The sequence below is a fragment of the Hemibagrus wyckioides genome, linkage group LG22 (genome assembly GCF_019097595.1).
Source record: "Hemibagrus wyckioides isolate EC202008001 linkage group LG22, SWU_Hwy_1.0, whole genome shotgun sequence".
NCBI lineage: Eukaryota > Metazoa > Chordata > Actinopteri > Siluriformes > Bagridae > Hemibagrus > Hemibagrus wyckioides.
This window is the reverse complement of record NC_080731.1, coordinates 13,656,595-13,677,937: the sequence shown is the minus strand read 5'-3', so window position 1 is coordinate 13,677,937 and position 21,343 is coordinate 13,656,595. Positions and strand designations below refer to the sequence as shown.

Below are 21,343 nucleotides of genomic sequence, written 5' to 3'. Positions count from 1 at the left end.
CAAATTATATGTATACCTAGGTGTATTCAAGGCAGCGTGATGACTAATTTCATACAAAAGTATACAGGTAAAGTGCCATGGCACTATGGGGTCATTTTTTTAAACGGTTTTTGACGATTCATGATAGAATTTGAAATGAAATACCAATCAGAATAATAACAACGTGTGTAAGTCTGCCTGTGATCAAAGACAGACTTCTCTCCTCAGATCTCCTCTCATCACATTTTCCCTTCTGCTCTCAGTAGAAAAGAGGTTTCATAACAAGATTTAGAAAGCTGTTAGACCTAAGGCAGCTGTTATGTTTTAGTTGAAGGGTGTGCAGGGGGAGTACAAGAAAAAAAGATGCACTTGATTTCACGCTGTTAAAGTAGACAAGTTGTTCTTTAACTCGAATGATTAGTGCTTATGGCTTGAAAACTGCTCATATACAGTCCATCAGATTTTTGATTCAAATCTTAATTAGTCATACTTCTTTAACAAAATGTGTGGAGTGCATGTATGTGGTTCCAGGAAGCGGCGTGACTTGAGTCATAGACTGTCATGTCTATCTGCCAAGATGAAGAGAATGGAGATGCAGCTCTGGCTGTGAGACCATCTGTCTCCCTCGACGGTCTGTGGATGAAACAAGCTCCTCTCCCTTGTGTCTCTTCATACCCACAGTGCACTGCTGAGGAGGAGAAGGTGGTGCTGGCACCAAGCTAAAGAGCAGCTTATTGAAACCTTTCCCAATGGATAAAGTATTGTTTGTGTTGAGGATAGAGAAAAGCTTTGGTTATGCCTTCAGAGAGCATCTTCATTAGCAGTGGGCAATCAGAAATTCAGGCTAATGAATGCAGACTCAAATCCAAGGTCGCATGCTTTATTCTCAGGGATCCACATTGCAAGCATCATTCACACACAATGCAAGCTGCTCTGAACATTTTGCGTAAATGTTTGATTAAGGATGTCAACAAGGTTTGATTAATTTATCCATCTGGTCAGTTGTCAGTTGTGCTTTTTGCTCAGAATAGTCTCAAGGCTCTCAGCCATTTATCTACCAGGAATTCATCTATTACTAATCTGGCACATCTTTGCATTTGAGCTGTCTCACCTATATCACCAGGACATCTCGCTTTACTTTTTCTTCAACAACTAGGACTTCTAAAATGAACTTTTTAGAAATAAATTGCAACAATCCATGTTAGTAATTTCAATAAGCTCTGAATTTATAACTCTGATTATTCATAAACAAATCAGTTCGATGTAAAGCCTGAGCTATACCATAGTGCTAACAGTTAAACAGGCTATGTAACAGCTTTAGTTTCCATGTGAGAGGTGGGGAAGATGGTAGATCAGGTATGTGTCACAGGTAGTGTTTGAGCTAAGGCTTTCACTCTTCTCTTCTCTGAGCTGATAATAATGGATGGCATGAGCAAGCCTCCCCATCTGTCATCCTTGTGACAGCCAAGTGAATGCTGTAAGCCTTGAAGCTGTTACACAAGCTAAACCCAGCAGTCTGGAATACCAAACCTATTAGTTCACAAGATATAATGAATACGGCTGACAAAAAGAAAGTGAAGGGAATGTCAAAAGAAATTGACCATAAGACCAACACAGTGCACATTATCAGTGTGAGGATGAGAGAAAATTACAGCATCCTAACCAAGTTTATAAAGCAACTGACCTTCAACATTAAACATTAGGCTTAGTATTGGACAGTGAAGGCAGAGGATTGAGAATAAGCATCATATAAAACAGCAAAGCCCACAAACAAGTGCTTAAAATATTTATGACACCACACCTACACTTTGCTGCACCCTAAAAGAAAGAAAGCAAAATAACCTTGGAAAATGAAGATGTGTGCCAAGTTATTTTTATGATGCTAACAAACCTTAGACCCACATTGCACAATATCTTATAGAAAAACAGATAGCAGAGAGCTAATATTGCAGAGAGGAAAATCCGGAGAATAGTCTCTGCACTTGCAGAAATGGAAATAAGACGGTTCCATGCGATACTACAGGAACTGTTCAGCAAACTGATTAAGGATTAAGGAATAGGAGAGTTTGTGCCTCATAAGTCTCATAAATGTAAACCTTGAGCTTTTTTATTCAATATTCTACTTGTTTCAGGGAAGGATTTATGTAATGTGAAGAGGGATGTCTCTTTGAAGTTCTGAGAACTCTGCATAAAATAGTTAGAGCTTTAGAGATAATTGGAAGAACTCTAGTGGTACTGCTCCTTTCGAGGAACAGCATTTATCCTGTTTCTGGTGCATTCTGTTTTACTACACTGAATGATCTTTTATATTTTTATATAAGCATGTTTAGAAATGAGAATGACCTTGTTCCATGTTTAGAGAGTAATCAAATAGGGAAAAAAAAGTTTCTTCATGACAACTTAACCATTAAAGAACCTTAACCATTATCATCCCTCCCATTATCATTGTCTTTCTGTACCCCTAAGTAGTTTTTTGACTTGTCAGTGCAGCTTTCTCTAGGCGCTGGTGGCTCAGTGGTAGGTGTCTCGCCTACCATGCCTGGGTTTGGTTCCCACCCACTGGATGCAGTGCTGGTCCCAAGCCCGGATAAAAATGGGAGGGTTGCGTCAGGAAGGGCATCCGGCGTAAAACCTGTGCCAAGTTGTTTTGTGGACCAGTTGGTCTGCTTTGGTGACCCATCACACACGTAGGGAGCAGCTGAAAGATCAACAACAACAAATGTGGCTTTCACTGTTATTGCCTGAAGTTTACAAACACCTAGGCTAAAGACACTCAAACTCTATACATTTCATGTTACCAAATGTCTCCCTTATTTCCATGTGAGATCATTTCGAAATGATAGCTAAAAGATATTAGTTTTTCACAATACTTTTCCAGATTTTTAAGCCATTCTGTTACAACTTTGGAGTTATATCAAGGACAACTGTCCTGCTTAAAGACCCACTTACAACCAATGTCGTGATGTCTTGAGGTGTGGCTCCAGTATTTCTAGATAATCCTTCTTTCCTCATGATGCCATCTATTTTCTGAAGTGTACCAGTCCCTTTTCAAATAAATAGCTTTTTTTAGGCCAGCCTTGGCGTAGGTGCTTTTTATTTTGTGAGACAGCCTTTCAGCCCATGGCAGTGTAGTACTCTTTTAATCCTGATGCTTCAAACTCTAGCAGCTGTTGTCTTGGCTTGAAAGCTGAAACTTTCAGAAGTTGGTTTAAAAAGTTGAAACTTTCAACCCAGTGTTCATTTACCCCATTCCCCTGTCTTGAATGGTTGAATGCAGCATCCATGTGGTCCCAAGATTTTTATATAAATATTTGCATACAATTGATTATACAGAACTTGCTGCTACACAGGAACTATGCTGGAAGACTGGAAATCTACATTTATTTTCTTGGCTGTGTTGCTTGAATTTTCGCATATTATAAAAGGCTAAAAAGCACTGTTTTGGAAGGTTGGGCTTTAAATACAGCCACAGGTGTAAATCAGTCTCACAAAGAAGATGCCATAATTGACTTGCAAAAAGAAATGTATGATAACCTGAGATTGAATATGTTTAGACTGGGTGTATGGGAACTTTTGGCCTCTATAATTTGTTCCACATTTAGTATGTTGTCTGCTAAATTGTTTTCTTAAACGTATACTTGTGTTTTTTTATTTCAAAGGCTTGGAATAAAATCCTGAAGATATGCCAAGAAAAAAAAAAAACATAGTGGGACTCCAGTGATTTTTAAATGCGAGACAAATATGTGTTTTTTTTAAATGCTGCATTATGCGTGCTATTAATCTGGACCCATTTCCAAGCCAACAGAAGATGGTTGTTTTTACAGCAATTTGCAGAGATAATTCTGCTCTGTCTCAGCAGAGCTTAGGTATCAGTGGTATCACAGGGAAAATTCCTCTGCTAAAAAAATTAACATACGTAGATTGCTAGTTGACAAACATGCTTAATTTATATTGCTTTAACAAACCTGTGTAGCTCTGCATCAGGGCTGTCAAATTCAACTCAAGCCACATCATTTTTGTGAGACCCTGAAAAGTCAAAATTTAATTTATTTATTTATTTACAGTACTGTGCAAAAGTTTTAGGCAGGTGTGACTTTCTGTGGTTTCTTGCACACTGCACTAGGACCACAGTTAGGTGTATGATTAACCAGTTATACCAAGCAGGTGCTAATGATCATCATAGCAAGACTGAGCACAGCAACATGACACAAGGTAGTTATACTGCATCAGCAAGGTCTCTCCCAAGCAAAGAATTCAAAGCAGACTGGGGTTTCAGGATGTGCTGTTCAAGCTATTTTGAAGAAGCACAAAAAACAGGCAATGTCGAGGACCGTCGACGCAGTGGTCAACCAAGGAAACTTGCAGCAGATGAAAGACACATCATGCTTACTTCCCTCCAACATCGAAAAAATAGTGTCCAATAGTTCCATCAGCAAAAAACTGGTAGAGCCCAGTGGGACCTCGGTACATCCGTCTACTGTCTGAAGAAGTCCAGCCAGAAGTGGTGTTCATGGAGGAACTGCAGCCAAAAATGCATACCTCTGACATGGAAACAAGGCAAAGCAACTCAACTATGAACGAAAATATAGGAACTGACATGGAGATGAAAAATGGCAGCAGGTGCTCTGGACTGATATTTGGCTGTAGCAGGAGGCTGGAGAGCAGTACAATAATGAATGTCTGCAGGCAGCAGTGAGCCATGGTGGAGGTTCCTTGCAAGTCTGGGGCTGCATTCCTGTAAATGGAGTTGGATATTTGTTCATGATTAATGATGTCATCCTCAATACTGAGAAATACAGGCAGATACTTATCCATCATGCAAAAGGCATCTGATTGGCCACAGATTTGTTCTGCAGCAGGAAAAAAAGCCCAAATATACAGCCAATATCATTAAGAACTATCTTCAGCATAGAGAAGAAAAAGGAGTCCTGGATGCAAAGGCTTTGGGTTATTGATTAGAAGATCAGGGTTCAAGCCCCGCCCTGCCAAGCTGCCACTGTTGGGCCCTTGAGCAAGGCCCTTAACCCCCCTCTCTCTCTCTAGGGGTGCTGCATTATGGCTGACCCTGTGGTCTGACCACAACCCTCCAAGAATGGGATATGCAAAGAAAGAATTTCACTGTGCAGTAATCTATAAGTAAAAAATTAAGGACTTAACAAAAACTTAGCTTAGAAGTATTGATGCTGTTTTGCAGGCAAAGTGTGATCACACCAAATATTGATTTGATTTGGATTTCTCTACTGTTTAATAACTTTCCATTTTGTTAACTGATAAAATGGTATGGTATTAGAGTTTAAGCTAACCTTTGAATGGCTAGGCTACAGATCTGCTGTGAACTCTGGGCAGAGTGAAAATGTTGAGTAATAGTGTACTACAGGCTGTTTTAGTATTATTTTTTCCAAGCTCACATGGGACAATTTGATAAGTCTGTAGGCTAGATTTGGTCTCTGGTCCTTGTCACACATGCTCAACATCCATCACATCCTTATTTATTGAGAAGTTGCCTATAATAGAGATGTATAGCTATCTCTATATCTAGATTTTAAAAGAATTTATATCATCTAGCTGGGCAGCCTGTCGACTTGAAGTGTAGCAATGTCCCTGATGTAATTGTGAAACAAAAAAGATATCCCCAAAAACAACAAAGCTGAAGCTTATGCCTACTTTCATTCCTCTCTAAAATTAATGCATGGAGTTTATATATATATATATATATATATATATATATATATATATATATATATATATATATATATATAAGGAATGTATGTATGTTCAATCATTACAGCTAGACCACAACATTTAGCCTCTGACAGGACACCAGTCATAAAAATATTCTTACTTTAACTAAATAGCACCCCATGTCTTTTCCTGGTATTGCATTAAAGCACATAGATAACATTTTTTGTCATTCTGATTCCTAAATAAATTCTTGACAGATACTTGACTGACATCTTGTAACCAAACAGCTAGGCTAATTATGTTTCTTTTTAACCAGGCTGCACAGACTCCTCTTTTTTGTTTACAAATGCTAAATCCATAAGAATAAATAGAGTAAAAAAATTATAATGATAGCTGTTGGATACCATGTAACTACTAATAAGGTGGGTAATAAGGTATTAAAGCTAAATAATCATGAACCATTTTTAGCTAATCTCATGGTAGTGACTGTGTTGCTAACTTCTGTTATTTGGCTGAGTGACAGTTGATTTGTGCTTGTTTCCTGTTGCTTTTCTCACAGGTGCAGTTCTTCTGTAAATTCTGGCTCAAACCTGGATGATTGGTGACACTGTGCAGCAGTAACTCAAAAAAATCCTCAATAGTCAACTTGTTTCTGTCAGTTGAGTAATCCAGCTGATCAAAATAATTCACTAACAAAGACAAGTCAAGCTCATTAGCAATAGTCAGCTAGTTATCTCACTTCCTTGAACATACCATTATCTAGTGCCACCACCCATTCTCCCCATGTCCTTTCTCACCAGAAAATCCATCACAAACATATTTTAACCTTTCAAATTTTGTGTGCATCTCTAATGTATGTAATTTAGAGGTGGTTTCCCAAGAATCTAAAGTGTGAAATCTGGCTACACCGCCTGCTGCTCCGTCTCTATATTTAACAAGTAGGCAGATTCACATCAGTGATTACATTTTTGATCTTAGTAGGCATATCCTTTAAAAACCTGACCCATTCATTGTATTGGATCATGCTTTATCTAAAAGACAACATGTTTGGAGAAAGAGCGAACTGAGTCTAAGGCAATTAAAATAATTATGCAGCAGTAGCTGGAAATATAAAAATCAGTACAAATGCGTTTGGAAAATCTTGCAGTCTTTTTGCCTGGGAAAACTGGATAAGGTATAGATTTCATTGGCAACCAGTGCAAGGAAATGTGAAAGAGAAGGCAACACAGACAGTACCAAAGAAGTTCATCAATAGAACCGCAGTAAAGAAAGCTGAGACACGCACATGTGATATTTCAAAGAACAGTAATTGCCTTTTCCTCTATATCTCACTCTGTACCGCAGCAGAGTCTTAGCTCTAGAGTTGAATAAAATATGAACACCATCAAAGTTCTAGGCCACAACGATTGCACGTCTAAAAGACCTTATGAGTTGAAGAGCGATTTTACCAAAGAGCAGAACATTCCCATGGGTATAAAATCTGTCATTCTTGTCTCATCTGAAACCAGTTTTTCCATGTCTTTTACAATATGTAACACTAGAATTGCTCTAGAGACATGGATCCCTGACCAATATGAATACTTCCTTCCAACAATGAGGGTGTTATTCTCTCTTCTCTCTTCTGCCTCAAACCCTATCCATGTTAACAGATGGTTTCAGTCTGGGAGTCTATAGTGTGGGTGTATGTTTTGGTCGGCTTCACAGCTCTCAGGTCCCAGGCATTAGTGAGTCCATTGTGAACCAATATGTTGATTTCTTTACTCGCTGATTAGGGCGTTTGTTCTTTGTCACCTATACATTAAGCTATGAATAATAATACTACACTCAGACTTCCTCTTTATTATCAATTCTTTTTTTTTTTTATTTAATGTAATAAAATAGGACAAATTGAATTTACAAATGCACAAAAAATGCAAAAAAATGTACAAATATGAGATTAGATTAATCAGTATCGGCTGAAAGGCTCGTTTACAGACCAGCCCGGCTCAGTTTGCTGTGCAAATAACGAAATCATTGGTTCCGTTTCTCTCACCTTGTAGATTCAGTAGCTCTAAACGTGGTCCTACACATTGCTGAAATCACTTTCACACCCTACACTCTCCCTTGTTGTCATAGCAACATGATCCAAGAGATCTTTCAGCATTCTCTTGAGCAATGGTCTTGTTTTCCTAAGTCAATGTAAGATGAACACGACAATATTCATGTGAACAATTGTTTTTCACCTTCACGGGTGAAGCTGTGTAAATATTTTCTTTAAATATTTATCCAGTGAGTGCATTAAAAAAAGAAATAATTCTATGGTTAGAATGAACAATATTCTATTCTGACTAGTACTGCTCAGTGTTTACTGTGTTTTGGGTTTTGATTTATTGTGTGTTTTGTGTTGGGGTTTTTTTTGTTTTTTTTTAATAAAGTTTACAGTCACATTATATGTTTTAGTTATCAGTAATGCTAATGATAAAATGTGTACACAAGTATGGAATTGTATATATCAGCTATGATCAAGTAGGAACCTGCATCAGGTTCTCTCTCTCTCTTTCTCTCTCTCTCTCTCTCTCTCTCTCTCTGCCATCTTCTATCTCTCTGTCTCATGAGAATGTATTCACATTTTGCAAACCAAACTGAAATGTCATTTTGTATTTTATATTCTGTTTTACATATTTTACATGTGCCAATAGCTGATTACTAAGAATCATACAGTGAAGTGCCATATTTTAATTACAGCCCAAACCTGGGCTGATCATTACAAATCAACTAAAGAATACAAAGCTCCCTCCTTCTGTCTCAGTGCTGCAGAAGATTATCACACATTGTGACTTTCAGTAACAATTAGCATTTGCAAATGCTATATGGCAATGGCTGCTGTTGTCTGAGCATGCATAATGAATGATATTTGAAGCGGAAAGATATCCGAGAGTACAAACAAGATGACCCTGGCACCTCTGGCTGATAACACACACACACACAGACACACACACACACACAGTGTGAGATTTAGCTTAACCAACAGACACAGAGAGAGGCAAGAATAACAATTCACTTGACAGCTCTGCTACCCCAGGGCCATAGATGTATAGTTCATGTGAAAATGAACTGATATATTGTGGTTTTGGTGTTACAGCTGTGCTGCAAAGCTCTCATTGTTGCAAATTTATAGTTTCATTACAACATCATAGACAACATAAAGCAATTCTCTGGAACTGACATCAAGGACAGGGAAGATTTAATCTTAGTTAAAATAATAGTTTCTATATATTTCTGCTGCTGTAATGAAAGTCCAATCAATATTGTCAATTCAACATGAATTATGTAGGATTTTTTTAATCATGTATGATCTGTGAATGAAATTGGAAATTGCCATTAGAGAACATTTTGCACTATATATCAATCTTCGCATTTTAGCGATAATTCAGCAGTGTTAAACCTTTTTGTCTAAGATCAAATGCTCTCTTTCAAATATCTCTCTGAAGCTGTCTAATCCTCAAAGCCGCTCTTCAGAAGTTGTCGGTGAGATAGACTGAAAGGCATATTGATTCCCTCTTTTCTTTCATGGCTACTCACAGCAATTTCCTAAATGGAGATTACAGAAGAGGTATTTGAAATCATGAGTAGTCTGACACGACCTCTGCACGCGCGAATGAGTGGCTTGCCAAAAAAGGCCATTTCGTTTTCAAGTCTTTTTACTACTCTGCCTTTTTAGCACAGAGGTATGCTGTTCTAATTTCATCTGGAAATGGTGTCATGGTACATTAGGTTTTATTGTAAGGTCCTAGATGGATCTTTTTCTGTCTGATAGTTGCTTAATAATTTACTGTGCTGCTACAAAAAGGTTACAACAGCAATTAGTATATCTGAGGGGATAATTGTTTTGCAAAGTGCCACCAGGAGAAACATCTTTCAACTGTCCAGCCAATTCATCTTACCTACAAATTACTCAGCAACAGGGCTGCTGGGTGGATTTATAAACTAGAGATAATAAAACTTCTTTAAAACATGTATCCAAAGAGAATGAAGCCATTTTGTTTTCTGGATAATAATTAAAATTTACAACTACTTCACCTGAACCTGCAGAACTATGTTATAAAAATAATATTAATAATGTATCGATATATACAGAAACCATGTGGAGATTTCAACTCAGATTGTTTCAGAGGTGTAATGACCCATATAAATTTTAGAACAACCTCCAATGCATGTATCACAGGGATTTTTATACAATGATGAGGGCACTGAGCAGCTGCAGTTGTGTATTCTAGGCTGGGTGCCTCTATTGATTTCTTCCAGTCAATACAAAACAACAAAGGTGGCACATAGTGAAATTATATATTTTTTTAAAAAAGTGTTTGGTATGCCTGTTAAAAAAACAAGTGACCTGGACTGGCATGCCTTATACAAGCATCAGGTGAAATCTATGCCATGCCTTCATTCCAGAAAGCTGTGAGAACTAGGAAATGGAATGGAAATAAAGAAATCGATAAAAAAAGGGAAAAGAACTGGTATGAAGCATATACAGTGTATGTATGGTGTATAAAAAGGTATATTAAGGGAAAATGCTATGCTATTATACAATGTCGTCTCTGCAGGAGCATATTGATTGACACTTTAGATTAAATATATGCTCTATTAAGCCAGTAAGCTGAAGGCTATATTGAGATAGCGTTGCCTTGGAAAATCATCTGACTTCTTTAATTGAGGTAAGTGATTAAATTATTCAAGACACTAAATAGCAAACTAAAACAGCACAACAACATTTTCAAGGTCAAGAGTGATTACTCTTGTGAATGTGATTACACATTGTACAACATTTTGTCCTTTCAGCCATTATATATCGTTGCTTTTCTTCAGCCTGCACTGATTAGTGTACATTTATGCATGCATTTTTATTGATGTGATAATGTTGTTGGTGGAGTCAGCTCTGAGACCCTGTAAAACACAAAGATTTTGGTATAGACAATGTGCCCCCTGATGGAAATATGGTGGTAGTGCATTTGCAGAGCTGATCCTTGTTACCAAAACTGATCATCATTCACTCTATTAGGAAGACCACTACACCTGCTTATTTATGTAGCTATCCAAAAAGTCAATCACGTGGCAGCAGCACGATGCATAAAATGTTTCAGATACAGGTTTTTAGTTCAGTTAACTTCAGAATGGGGAAAAAGTGTGATCTCTGTGACTTTAACCATGGCATGGTTGTTGGTACCAGATGGGCTGACTTTAGTATCTAAGAAACTGCCAGTTTCCAGGAAATTTCACACAACAGTCTTTTGAGTTTACACAGAATGGTGCGAAACACACGCACACACACACACACAAAAAAAAAAAAACATTTAGTGAGTGACAACTCTGTGGGTGGAAATGCCTTGTTGATCAGAGAGGTCAGAGAAAAATGGCAGATTGTTTTGAGATGTTAGGAAGGATACAGTAACTTATAATCGCTCTTTACAGCCACAGGGAGCAGAAAAGCATCTCAGCATGCACAATACATCAAACATTGAGGTGAATGGGCTACAACAGTAAAAGACCACATTGGGTTCCACCCCTTTCAGCCAAGAACAGAAAGGTTGTGACTAGCATGGGTACACACTCACCCAAACTAGACAGTTGAAGGTTAGGAAAAAAAATCACCTGGTCTTTTTCCAGTTTAATATCCAGTAAAGTCAGAGAGATCACTGCATAAATGAGCAAATCTATATTTTTCCTTTTTTTTTTTTACTCATTCACAATATTCCAGAAGTTCACTGATCTGGTTGAGTAAAATCACTGTAGATAAATCCTGTTATGCGAAGCTTTAGAATAATGCTGTCTTGTGTATGCCTACTGATGCTCTTTTTTAGGAGTTTGGCAGAGCTTAAAAGTCAGCCACATGCTCTGCATACCTTTGAGAATATCAATGAGAAACCCATTTTTTCCTCATGTCATATGTGGACAGATGGAATGCAGTCCCATGTGCGACTTCGGACATTCTTCCTCAAAGCTTAGTAAAGCATGACAGAGGACACACGCTTGTGACACTGGTGACATCTCGTCCATTTGAGAGATTCTGCTCTGCGTCACATGTTAATTAATGAATTAATTAACCGGGAGAAAATGAACAATCAAAATATTCTATTAATTACTTTGGTTAGTTTCAAATGTAACAAATAGAACCTGTAGTGGTTCGAATGAATGAGATGAATATTGTAGGCTGTTTAAGGAAAAGGCATACAGACAAGTTGCCCCTTTTGTGTCATAACAATAGAGTTGTACTCCTTTGTTCTTTAGTTTTGTTGATGTAGGTGCTGGTGAGCATGCATGCTCCTTCTGTGGGCTGACTCACCAGAGTACAGCCCCAGATTGTCTGCCCTCAGGCTGCCTCTGCTTAAAGCCAAAGCTCTTCACACTGAGATCAGAGATCAGAGGCCCATAAGAAACCTCCTGTCACTTATGTTTTATTCATCGAAGATCACAAGCCTCGGGTATCATAGAGCACTGCTTCTGAACTCCAATCCTTGGGACCCACTGCCTAGTCTGCTTACCAGTTTTCTTTGTTCCAAACACACCTGATTCAGCACAGTAGCTAAGTATCCATCTTCTGTAAACTGGATTAGGCGTGTCCTGGAAAAACAATTTGACGTTGTGAAGGATAATGGGTGTCCAGGACTGGATAATGGGTGTCCAGGAACTGCTTTACCCGTTTTGCAGTGTGATAGGGGCATTGTCTTGCATGAAAATTATAGGCTGATTAGGAGATGTTCGCAGGGAAGGAAGCACATGTTGCCGAAGGAGGTTCTAAAAAAACATTTCGCCCTGCCATGTAGCTGTATAAGAGGCCCAACTTTTGCTGCAGAAGGCATCCCACAAACCATGACACTTTCAGCGTGTTGTGTGGAAAGAAAAAAGAATTGGCCCAAAGTTCACTTTTAGTGATGAGAGCAATTTTATTATGTGTTGCTGTCAAACAGGGGAAAGACTGAACCCAGACGTTCAAAGTATAAAGATGTTTTCTGCAGCAATTATTGTAGTCTCTTACACAGCTACATGGTGAATGCAAATATTTATTAAAGTTGGATCTCTCCATATCTCTCCATGGAATTCGGTATGGAGATGCAACAGATCCATAAGTACCATAAGACATTTCTAATTTCTAATCTAATGTTGCTTCAGGGCAGCATGGTGGCTTAGTTGTTAGCACTGTTGCCTCACAGTAAGAAGGTCCTGGGTGCAAATCCTTTCTGTGTGGAGTCTGCATGTTCTCCCCGTGCTTGTGTGGGTTTCTCCGGGTACTCCGGTTTCCTCCCACAGCCCAAAAACATGTACATTAAGTTGACTTGTAAATCTAAATTGCCCATAGGAGAGAGTGTGAGTGGTTGTCTGTCTATATGTGGCCCTGTGATGGACTGGTGACCTGTCCAGGGTGTACCCCTGCCTTTCACCCAATGTATGCTGGGATAATTAGGAATAAAGTAGGTATAGACAATGCATGGATGGATGGATGGATGTTGCTTCACCATAGAATTGATGATGATTGTGCAAAATCATCAATCACAACAAGAAAGTACCTGTCCAGACGTATGGATATTTTTGACCCTGCCAGAGGTTTGTGTCAGTAATTTAGATGCAATCTGCATGACTGTGTTAAGCTTACTGTGGATCTTCCACACTGTCCTCTTTTCCTCTATCGTCTGTATACACTGGAAGAATCCGGGTCATCTCTGGCCTCTATGTTCTTTTAGAACATATTGGTACAGTCAAACATACTCTATGCAGCATTGCAGGGGCTAATAGACTAATATTACTTTTGTTCATTTATATATTTTGTTAGAATTGAGTGTCATAAGATTTCAAATGAATAAATCAATAATAATATATTTATTTACAGTACAATTTTAATTTTAATGATTTTTATTTTAGAATCTACAAAACAGTTTAGTTAAATTTAGTCCAATTTTCAGCAAACAGAAGCTTAAAAGTGATTATTAATTTATTTTGACGGTTTGCTGGCTTTTGTTGGTTTGTTATCACTAGTTCAAACTTCCTTTTGTTTGTTTTGGGGTAATTTCGCCGTGAACATGAATGCTCTAGCTCCATCAGCTTATTACACAAGATGGCACTGTGTTTCTTCAGCGTTAAAGCTCATTGCTACTGTTAGTTCAGTCCTGATTTCTGATAGCAGGGTGTTTCTTGAGTCTTCCCCTTCATTTCTGATCTCCAGACAACCAGGCACAGAGAGGAAGAGCAAAAAGGTAGGAAATCATGATGTCCCAATAAATTAAGGAGTCGTGGGTAATGTAGTATTTTCTATATGTTGTATTAGTTTTATCTAACATCACGCTCTGGTGTGTGGTATTCCACTTATACCACAACGATTTGTCAACAAATACAATATTAATGTAATAATGAACAACACTGAGTACTTTAAGTCTTAGTAGTTAGAAGTAATGTACGAGAAAATTCCTGTTCTTACCTTCGTTATAGCCCTAAGAGCAATCACCAGTCTCTCTCTCTCTCTCTCTCTCTCTCTCACTCACACCACAGCAGGAATAGTACAAGACCTTGCAATTATTGGCAAACTAGTACTAAATAAACATTCACTAATTTGTTTAAATCCACCACAATACCTTTCCAACTGGATAAACTATTGCTTGTAAAACTATCAAAGGTAAGGCAGACTATTACCTATAGCTATAAAGTTGTGGTGCAGATATGTTTTATATACCAGTGAATGTGAATTATTTGTTTTTCACTATTGGTCAACTTGATGTTCTCTTACCCCTCTACACATACATTATTAGTGAACCAAACTGACTACTTGACACAGATTTGATCTAAGATCCTCTAAATACCAGCTTGGGAAGCTATTAACGTGCACACATTATGATATTGACAGTTCACTGAGATCTTCAGGGTCTTGTTATAACTGTACATGATGCTGCTGCACCTGCTGTTTTTATATCAGTGTGTATATAAGAACAGGTAGCTATTCTAAGGAGGCTTGAAGTAAATGACAAGTAAATCAAATGGCATTTATTGTCAATTCATATTTTGTCAATGTGTTGAAAATTCCACGGCCAATGTACGCAGGGCAGGGGAGCAGAGTGCTGTCCTCCACGGAGCCAAGGAAGCAGAGCGATGTCCTGAGCAGCGCAGGAAGGCGCCGAGAGTGATGTTGGTGATTGGGTCAAGGCGTTGCACCAGACTCAGTCTTTAGCTGGCAAGGAGTTGAGTCAACTAAAAAATATATTAAAAAAAATATTTAATATATATATATATATATATATATATATATATATATATATATATATATATATATATATATATATATATTTTTTATAAGATAAAAAAAAAGTAGGTAAACACCAAAAATAAAATCATAGAAGCAGTAACAGTTTACAGTTTCCCCCTCTTGCATATTAGTACCACAGGAATATAATAAAAACTGCTCAAAAGTTTGGAATTGTTTGCTAAATTTGGAAGGAATTCTTGAAAGTCAAGACAAACCTGGACTTGAGTATTCAGACAAAGTGGGAAAACATGTAAAGTCTGTGTGCAGTTTACAAGGGTTTTTGTGCTTCACTTAATGCTTTACTACTTTAATGTAATGTACTGAATTACTGTTACACTGCATCTCACTCTCTTTTTCAATGATTCTACTGATGTTAAAAACTACCTACAGTTGTGTTCAAAATAATAGCAGTGTGTTAAAGTGAGTAAATCTCAAAATCCTTATAACTTTTATTTCAATACATGCAAATGCACTGGGAACACTGCGCATTCAACTCTAAATGAAAACATGAAGAAAAATGTATCAAATTTGTTATTACTTTAGAGAAAGTGAAGAAAAAAGAATAAAGTGGAACCCTGGATTGCAAGTAACGTGCTTTGCAAGACGAGCAAAAAATTGTAATAAAATTTAACTTGGTTAACAAGTGATAACTTGCAAGACGAGCACCACACCATGAGCACCACACCATGAGCACCCCACCATGAGCACCCCGCCATGAGCACCACGCCATGAGCACCCCGCCATGAGCACCCCGCCATGAGCACCACGCCATGAGCACCCCGCCATGAGCACCACGCCATGAGCACCACGCCATGAGCACCCCGCCATGAGCACCACGCCATGAGCACCACGCCATGAGCACCCCGCCATGAGCACCACGCCATGAGCACCACGCCATGAGCACCACGCCATGAGCACCACGCCATGAGCACCCCGCCATGAGCACCCCGCCATGAGCACCCCGCCATGAGCACCACGCCATGAGCACCACGCCATGAGCACCACGCCATGAGCACCACGCCATGAGCACCCCGCCATGAGCACCACGCCATGAGCACCACGCCATGAGCACCACGCCATGAGCACCACGCCATGAGCACCCCGCCATGAGCACCACGCCATGAGCACCACGCCATGAGCACCCCGCCATGAGCACCACGCCATGAGCACCACGCCATGAGCACCCCTCCATGAGCACCCCGCCATGAGCACCCCGCCATGAGCACCCCGCCATGAGCACCCCGCCATGAGCACCACGCCATGAGCACCCCGCCATGAGCACCACGCCATGAGCACCACGCCATGAGCACCACGCCATGAGCACCCCGCCATGAGCACCCCGCCATGAGCATCACACCATGAGCACCACGCCATGAGCATCATGCAGTGAGCTCACACGGGAAATCTCACAACTGAGCCGATGGTTGTTCTCTCTCGCTGCATAAAACAATGGGAGCTCGGGTAAGCTTCCCGTGTACTCGTCCTCAGTCTGCATGAATCATACAGGCAACATCCGTGCGAGCGTACTGATTACTATAGCATTGTAACTACGTGTGTGTGTGTGTGTGTGTGTGTGTAAAACTTTTTTCATATTTTGTGTCCAAATGTAGTGACTATTCTTTAGTACTGCAACACTGGCCCCAATGAAGAAAAATCTGGAAAAGGAAGGTGGTAAGAAGATGAAGGAGATGATTACGCTAGAAGTATATTAATCATTGTTATTTGTTTCAGATATTAGGGACAATAATTTGTATATAAAACACCATTAAAAATGATTTTTATGTAAATACTTTTGGGTGTGTGGAACAGATCATCCAACTTCACATTATTTTCAATCTTATATCCCGGGGCGTAATTTCCACTGGGGACAGGGGGGACATACCACCCTCCCACCCCCATTTTTCAAAATCCCGTTTGTGTCCCCCGCACTTTTTAAATTTGTTTGTTATGATTTTTTAACCGCACGCCGTCATCACCGTGGACGAGCAGGACCAAGCAGGACACAGAGAGTCTGCCTGTGTCTATGCGCGCGTCCATGTCTAAGAACGCCGCGTGCACATTCGCTAAAACTATCTCACTGAAAGGTGTAATGAACAGGTGTCGCGGTTGCGGCAGTCAGCGATGAAACGCTAGAAGCAGCACCAGAAGACTTTAATGCCATCATGAATGAAAAGAAAGAATGGAGATGTGAGCTGGTTGATTCAGTAAATTAGCTCAGGCCAGGATAATCATATTTTCATGAACATTCTGTGTACCATGAAACCGAGTTGACTTTAAACCGTGCATTTTCTGTCAGCAATGTATGAGCAGCAGACTCTGGATGCTAGTTTAATGTTAGACTCAATATGATCATAACTCAGTCGTTTACATATCAGAGGACAGATGAGGCGGAGAGTTAGGATACATGGAATGTATCCATGAATGGATAGATGTGATTGAATGGATAGATGGAGGACAATGTTCTTTACATTATTTTTATGTTTGTGAGATTGTGTGCCAATCTTGCATCCTGTGTACCAAATAAGTAGTGTATCTATTGTGTTATCAATTTTCCCATTCTTTTGGATTACAGAAGTGAAGATTACAGATCATTACTGCTATAATAGTGTTGGAGGCATAAAAATGATCTATTTTAGATATTTGTGCTGCACAAAAAATTAGCACCAGGAATGTAAATATTTTAATTTGTTCATTAACTAAGAGTGGTTGTTTACATGATTAACATTTTCATATAATTGTTATAAAAATATGAAATTATATTACATATTAATTTTGCGAAAGTAGTGATTCAAAACACACAAGTCATAAAAGCTTTTTGCTTTTTCTATTCTAAACCCCTGCGGTTTGGTGGATGTGTCTCTGACAAGCGTCCTGTACAACAAGTGATTTATTTTACATTTTCAGGTACAGCGGTTAGTTTGAAATAAAAGTTTCTTTAACAGAGGAAATTGAGTCCCACATTATTTATATTGTATTCACACACCAAACATTAATGGTGAACATTTATATTGACATTATAAAATGATTCTCTCAAGTCTTGGCGATTGGCACCGATTAAAGAATAAAGTCATCTTTTTTATATAGATAGTTTAGTAGCCTACGATTAATTTTGACAGAATTTATCATTAGAAACAACTTAATTATTTCCTGGTTTTTGTATCTCCATAGTCCCTAAATGTATGTGGACCAAGTGTCTGCATGTTTCTTTACAAAGTCAAATATTTACTGTATAAACTGAAAAATGCTTCAAGATTTAGCTTTCTTGGGAATTACTGAACTAATATTTAGTTGTACAGCCATGATTTCTGAGAACTGCTTCACATCTGTGTTGCATGCAGTCCACCAACTTCTGGCACCCGTGAACAGGTATTCCAGCCCAGGATGACTGCACTACACACCACAGTTCCTCTGCAGTTCTGGTTTTTGCCTCAGAAACAGCATTTTTGATGTCACCCCACAAGTTTTCTATTGGATTAAGGTCCGGGGATTGGGCTGGCCACTCCATACCGTTAATCTTGTTGGTCTGGAACCAAGATGCTGCTTGTTTACTGGTGTGTTTGGGGTCATTGTCTTGTTGAAACACCCATTTCAAGGGCATTTCCTCTTCGGCATAATGCAACATGACCTCTTTAAGTATTTTAATGTACTCAAACTGATCCATGATCTCTGGAATGAGATAAATAGGCCCAACACCATAGTATGAGAAATATGCCCATATCGTGATGCTTGCGCCACCATGCTTCACTGTCTTCACAGTGTACTGTGGCTTGAATTCAGTGTTTGGTGGTCGTCTGACAAACTGTCTGTGGCCCCTAGACCCAAAAAGAACCTTGCTTTCATCAGTCCACAAAATATTGCACCAGTCAATGTGTTCTTTGGCAAATTGTAACCTCTTCAGCATGTTTCATTTTTTTAACAGTGGGACTTTGCAGGGGCTTCTTGCCGATAGCTTGGCTTCACATAGACTTTCTTTGATCACCCTGGAGATGACCATTGGCTGAGTTTTTGCCATTTTATCTATTCTTCGATCCATTCGAATGGTAGTTTTCCGTTCCCTTCCACGACTTTCTGGATTTATTTGCCATTTTAAAGCATTTGATATCATTTTAGCTAAGCAGTCTATCATTTTCTGCACTTCTTTATATGTTTTCCCCTCTCTAGTCAACTGTTCAATCAAAGTACGCTGTCCTCTTTCAGAGAGAAATGCACAGTTCAACATTTGCTGCCTTCGTCCTTAAATAAGGGACACTTGTTTGACACCAGTTTTTTCACAGAATAATTTACCTCTCTAATTGAACTCCTCACTGCTATTACTTTAAACACACCCTTTTCAATTAGTATTTCAATTACACAGAATCAGCAACATGCATGTCATTATTGTTGGGTCTGTTGGTTTTCTATTTCTCTACTACACCTACTAGTAAAATATTTGCTATGTAGAAATATCATTTCTACTAAAAACAGTGATTGATCTGGTTAGTGATGTTGGTCTGCTATTATTTTGACCACAACTGTATCTGGAATTGTCAATGATAATATCTCACTTACCCCCATGTGGGACTTATAATAATGCTGCCTTATGACGGCTCCCAAAAGTATTCCAACGAATGTCGCTCTCTCCTGCAGGCATTCTAAACCAGATGGAAAGTAACATTTTAGTAAATATGACATGCACTGTGGTGCAAGAACACATTCAATGAAAAAAACATTTTTCTCTTAGCGAATGTAATAATATGCACTTTTTCAAGTTGTTTTCCCAAGTTCTCCAGCAGGACATAAGCTCCTTTTTTTCTCTTTCTCATACAGTTCCTCTCTTTTTTGCTCGTGAATTGCTGCCTCAGTTACACATTGACGAGTAGTTCCTGTTTAGGTAAAGGATGAGTTGAGAATCAGGTATGTTGGTACGGTAAGAATGTATTTCTTTTGAAAAATATTTGATATTACAGTGAAAAGTGGACAAAAACTTACTCATAAGGTCACAGCTATCTCCATCGAGTTGTTCTGTCAGTAGCCCTTTCTGTTTCTCTTCTCACAATGATGGGCTCACTGACTGAGGGAAGAGCTTCTGCATCATGGTTTGTTTTTTGTTTTTTTGCATTTCTGCATGTTTCTGTCTTGTGTATCCTTCTTTTCTCAGGATCATTTCATTCAGATTAATTTGTTGTTCTTTATTTATTTCAGATTTTTCTTCATGTCTGGGTAAACTTTTCTGAATATCCCCAGGCTTTGGTAGGCTTTTAGCGTCTCAGAGATGCTCTAGCATTGTCCACGATATTTCCTCCTGTCACTAGCCCTTTCTGTTTCTCTTCTCACAATGATGTGCTCACTGACTGAGAGAACAGCTTCTGCCACAGCTCCTGTTTGTTTTGCATTTCTGAATTTTTCTGTCTTGTGTCCTGCAGCACAGACTTTATTCCCTCCTTCATTGTGTCCAGATGACGGTTTCTTCCCACATGCTTCTGATGTTCTTTCCCCTGTTCAGAGCTTTCCTGATGGTGTTCCGTATTTACTGGGATTAAGGGACTGTTTCCACTCCTCCTGCCCCATATCACATTTTTCTGCAATGCTGGGCTCTCTGTCTGAAAGAGCATCTTTTCCGTCAGCTCTTTCTTGCAGTTTCTTTCCATTTCTGCATGTTTCAGTTCTACACCTCTTTCAGATCTTCTCCCATTTTGGGGTGAAGCCTTCTCTGACTTTGGCAGCTCTGCTGTATCCCAGAAGTCCTCGTCCTCTACCTCCATCAGGACCAATTCTTGTTTCTCTTTCCCCTTCTCAGTCTGGTGAAATTTTGAGTCCTTTGTTACTTGTCTTTCTTTTTCCAACAGCTGTCTCTCCACGTCCAGTCTCTCAAAGGTATTTACTTTTATCAGCTGTTTGTTAATTACCTCTTCTGTTCCTTTTAATTGGAGTCCATCCATCACTTTCGGGCAGTCCAACTCCTGTAGCACAGACTTTATTCCCTCCTTCATTGTGTCCAGATGACGGTTTCTTCCCACATGCTTCTGATGTTCTTTCCCCTGTTCAGAGCTTTCCTGATGGTGTTCCGTATTTACTGGGATTAAGGGACTGTTTCCACTCCTCCTGCCCCATATCACATTTTTCTGCAATGCTGGGCTCTCTGTCTGAAAGAGCATCTTTTCCGTCAGCTCTTTCTTGCATTTTTTTTCCATTTCTGCATGTTTCAGTTCTACACCTCTTTCAGATCTTTCTTCATTTTGGGGTGAAGCCTTCTCTGACTTTGGCAGCTCTGCTGTATCCCAGAAGTCCTCGTCCTCTACCTCCATCAGGACCAATTCTTGTTTCTCTTTCCCTATCTCTGTCTGGTGAAATTTTGACTCCTTTGTTACTTGTCTTTCTTTTTCCAACAGCTGTCTCTCCACGTCCAGTCTCTCAAAGGTATTTACTTTTATCAGCTGT

At 39.1% G+C, this 21,343-nt stretch overlaps 1 long non-coding RNA gene across 1 annotated transcript; it reads right to left on the bottom strand.

Annotated features, from left to right (window-relative positions):
- Positions 1 to 13,617: 13,617 nt before the first annotated feature.
- Positions 13,618 to 21,064, bottom strand: LOC131343084 (uncharacterized). The gene is made up of 4 exons (XR_009203102.1): positions 19,895 to 21,064; positions 19,666 to 19,788; positions 19,475 to 19,557; positions 13,618 to 14,871 (listed from the first exon to the last, which is right to left on the bottom strand). It is a non-coding gene; the product is annotated as an uncharacterized LOC131343084 (long non-coding RNA).
- Between the last annotated feature and the right edge of the window lie 279 nt (positions 21,065 to 21,343).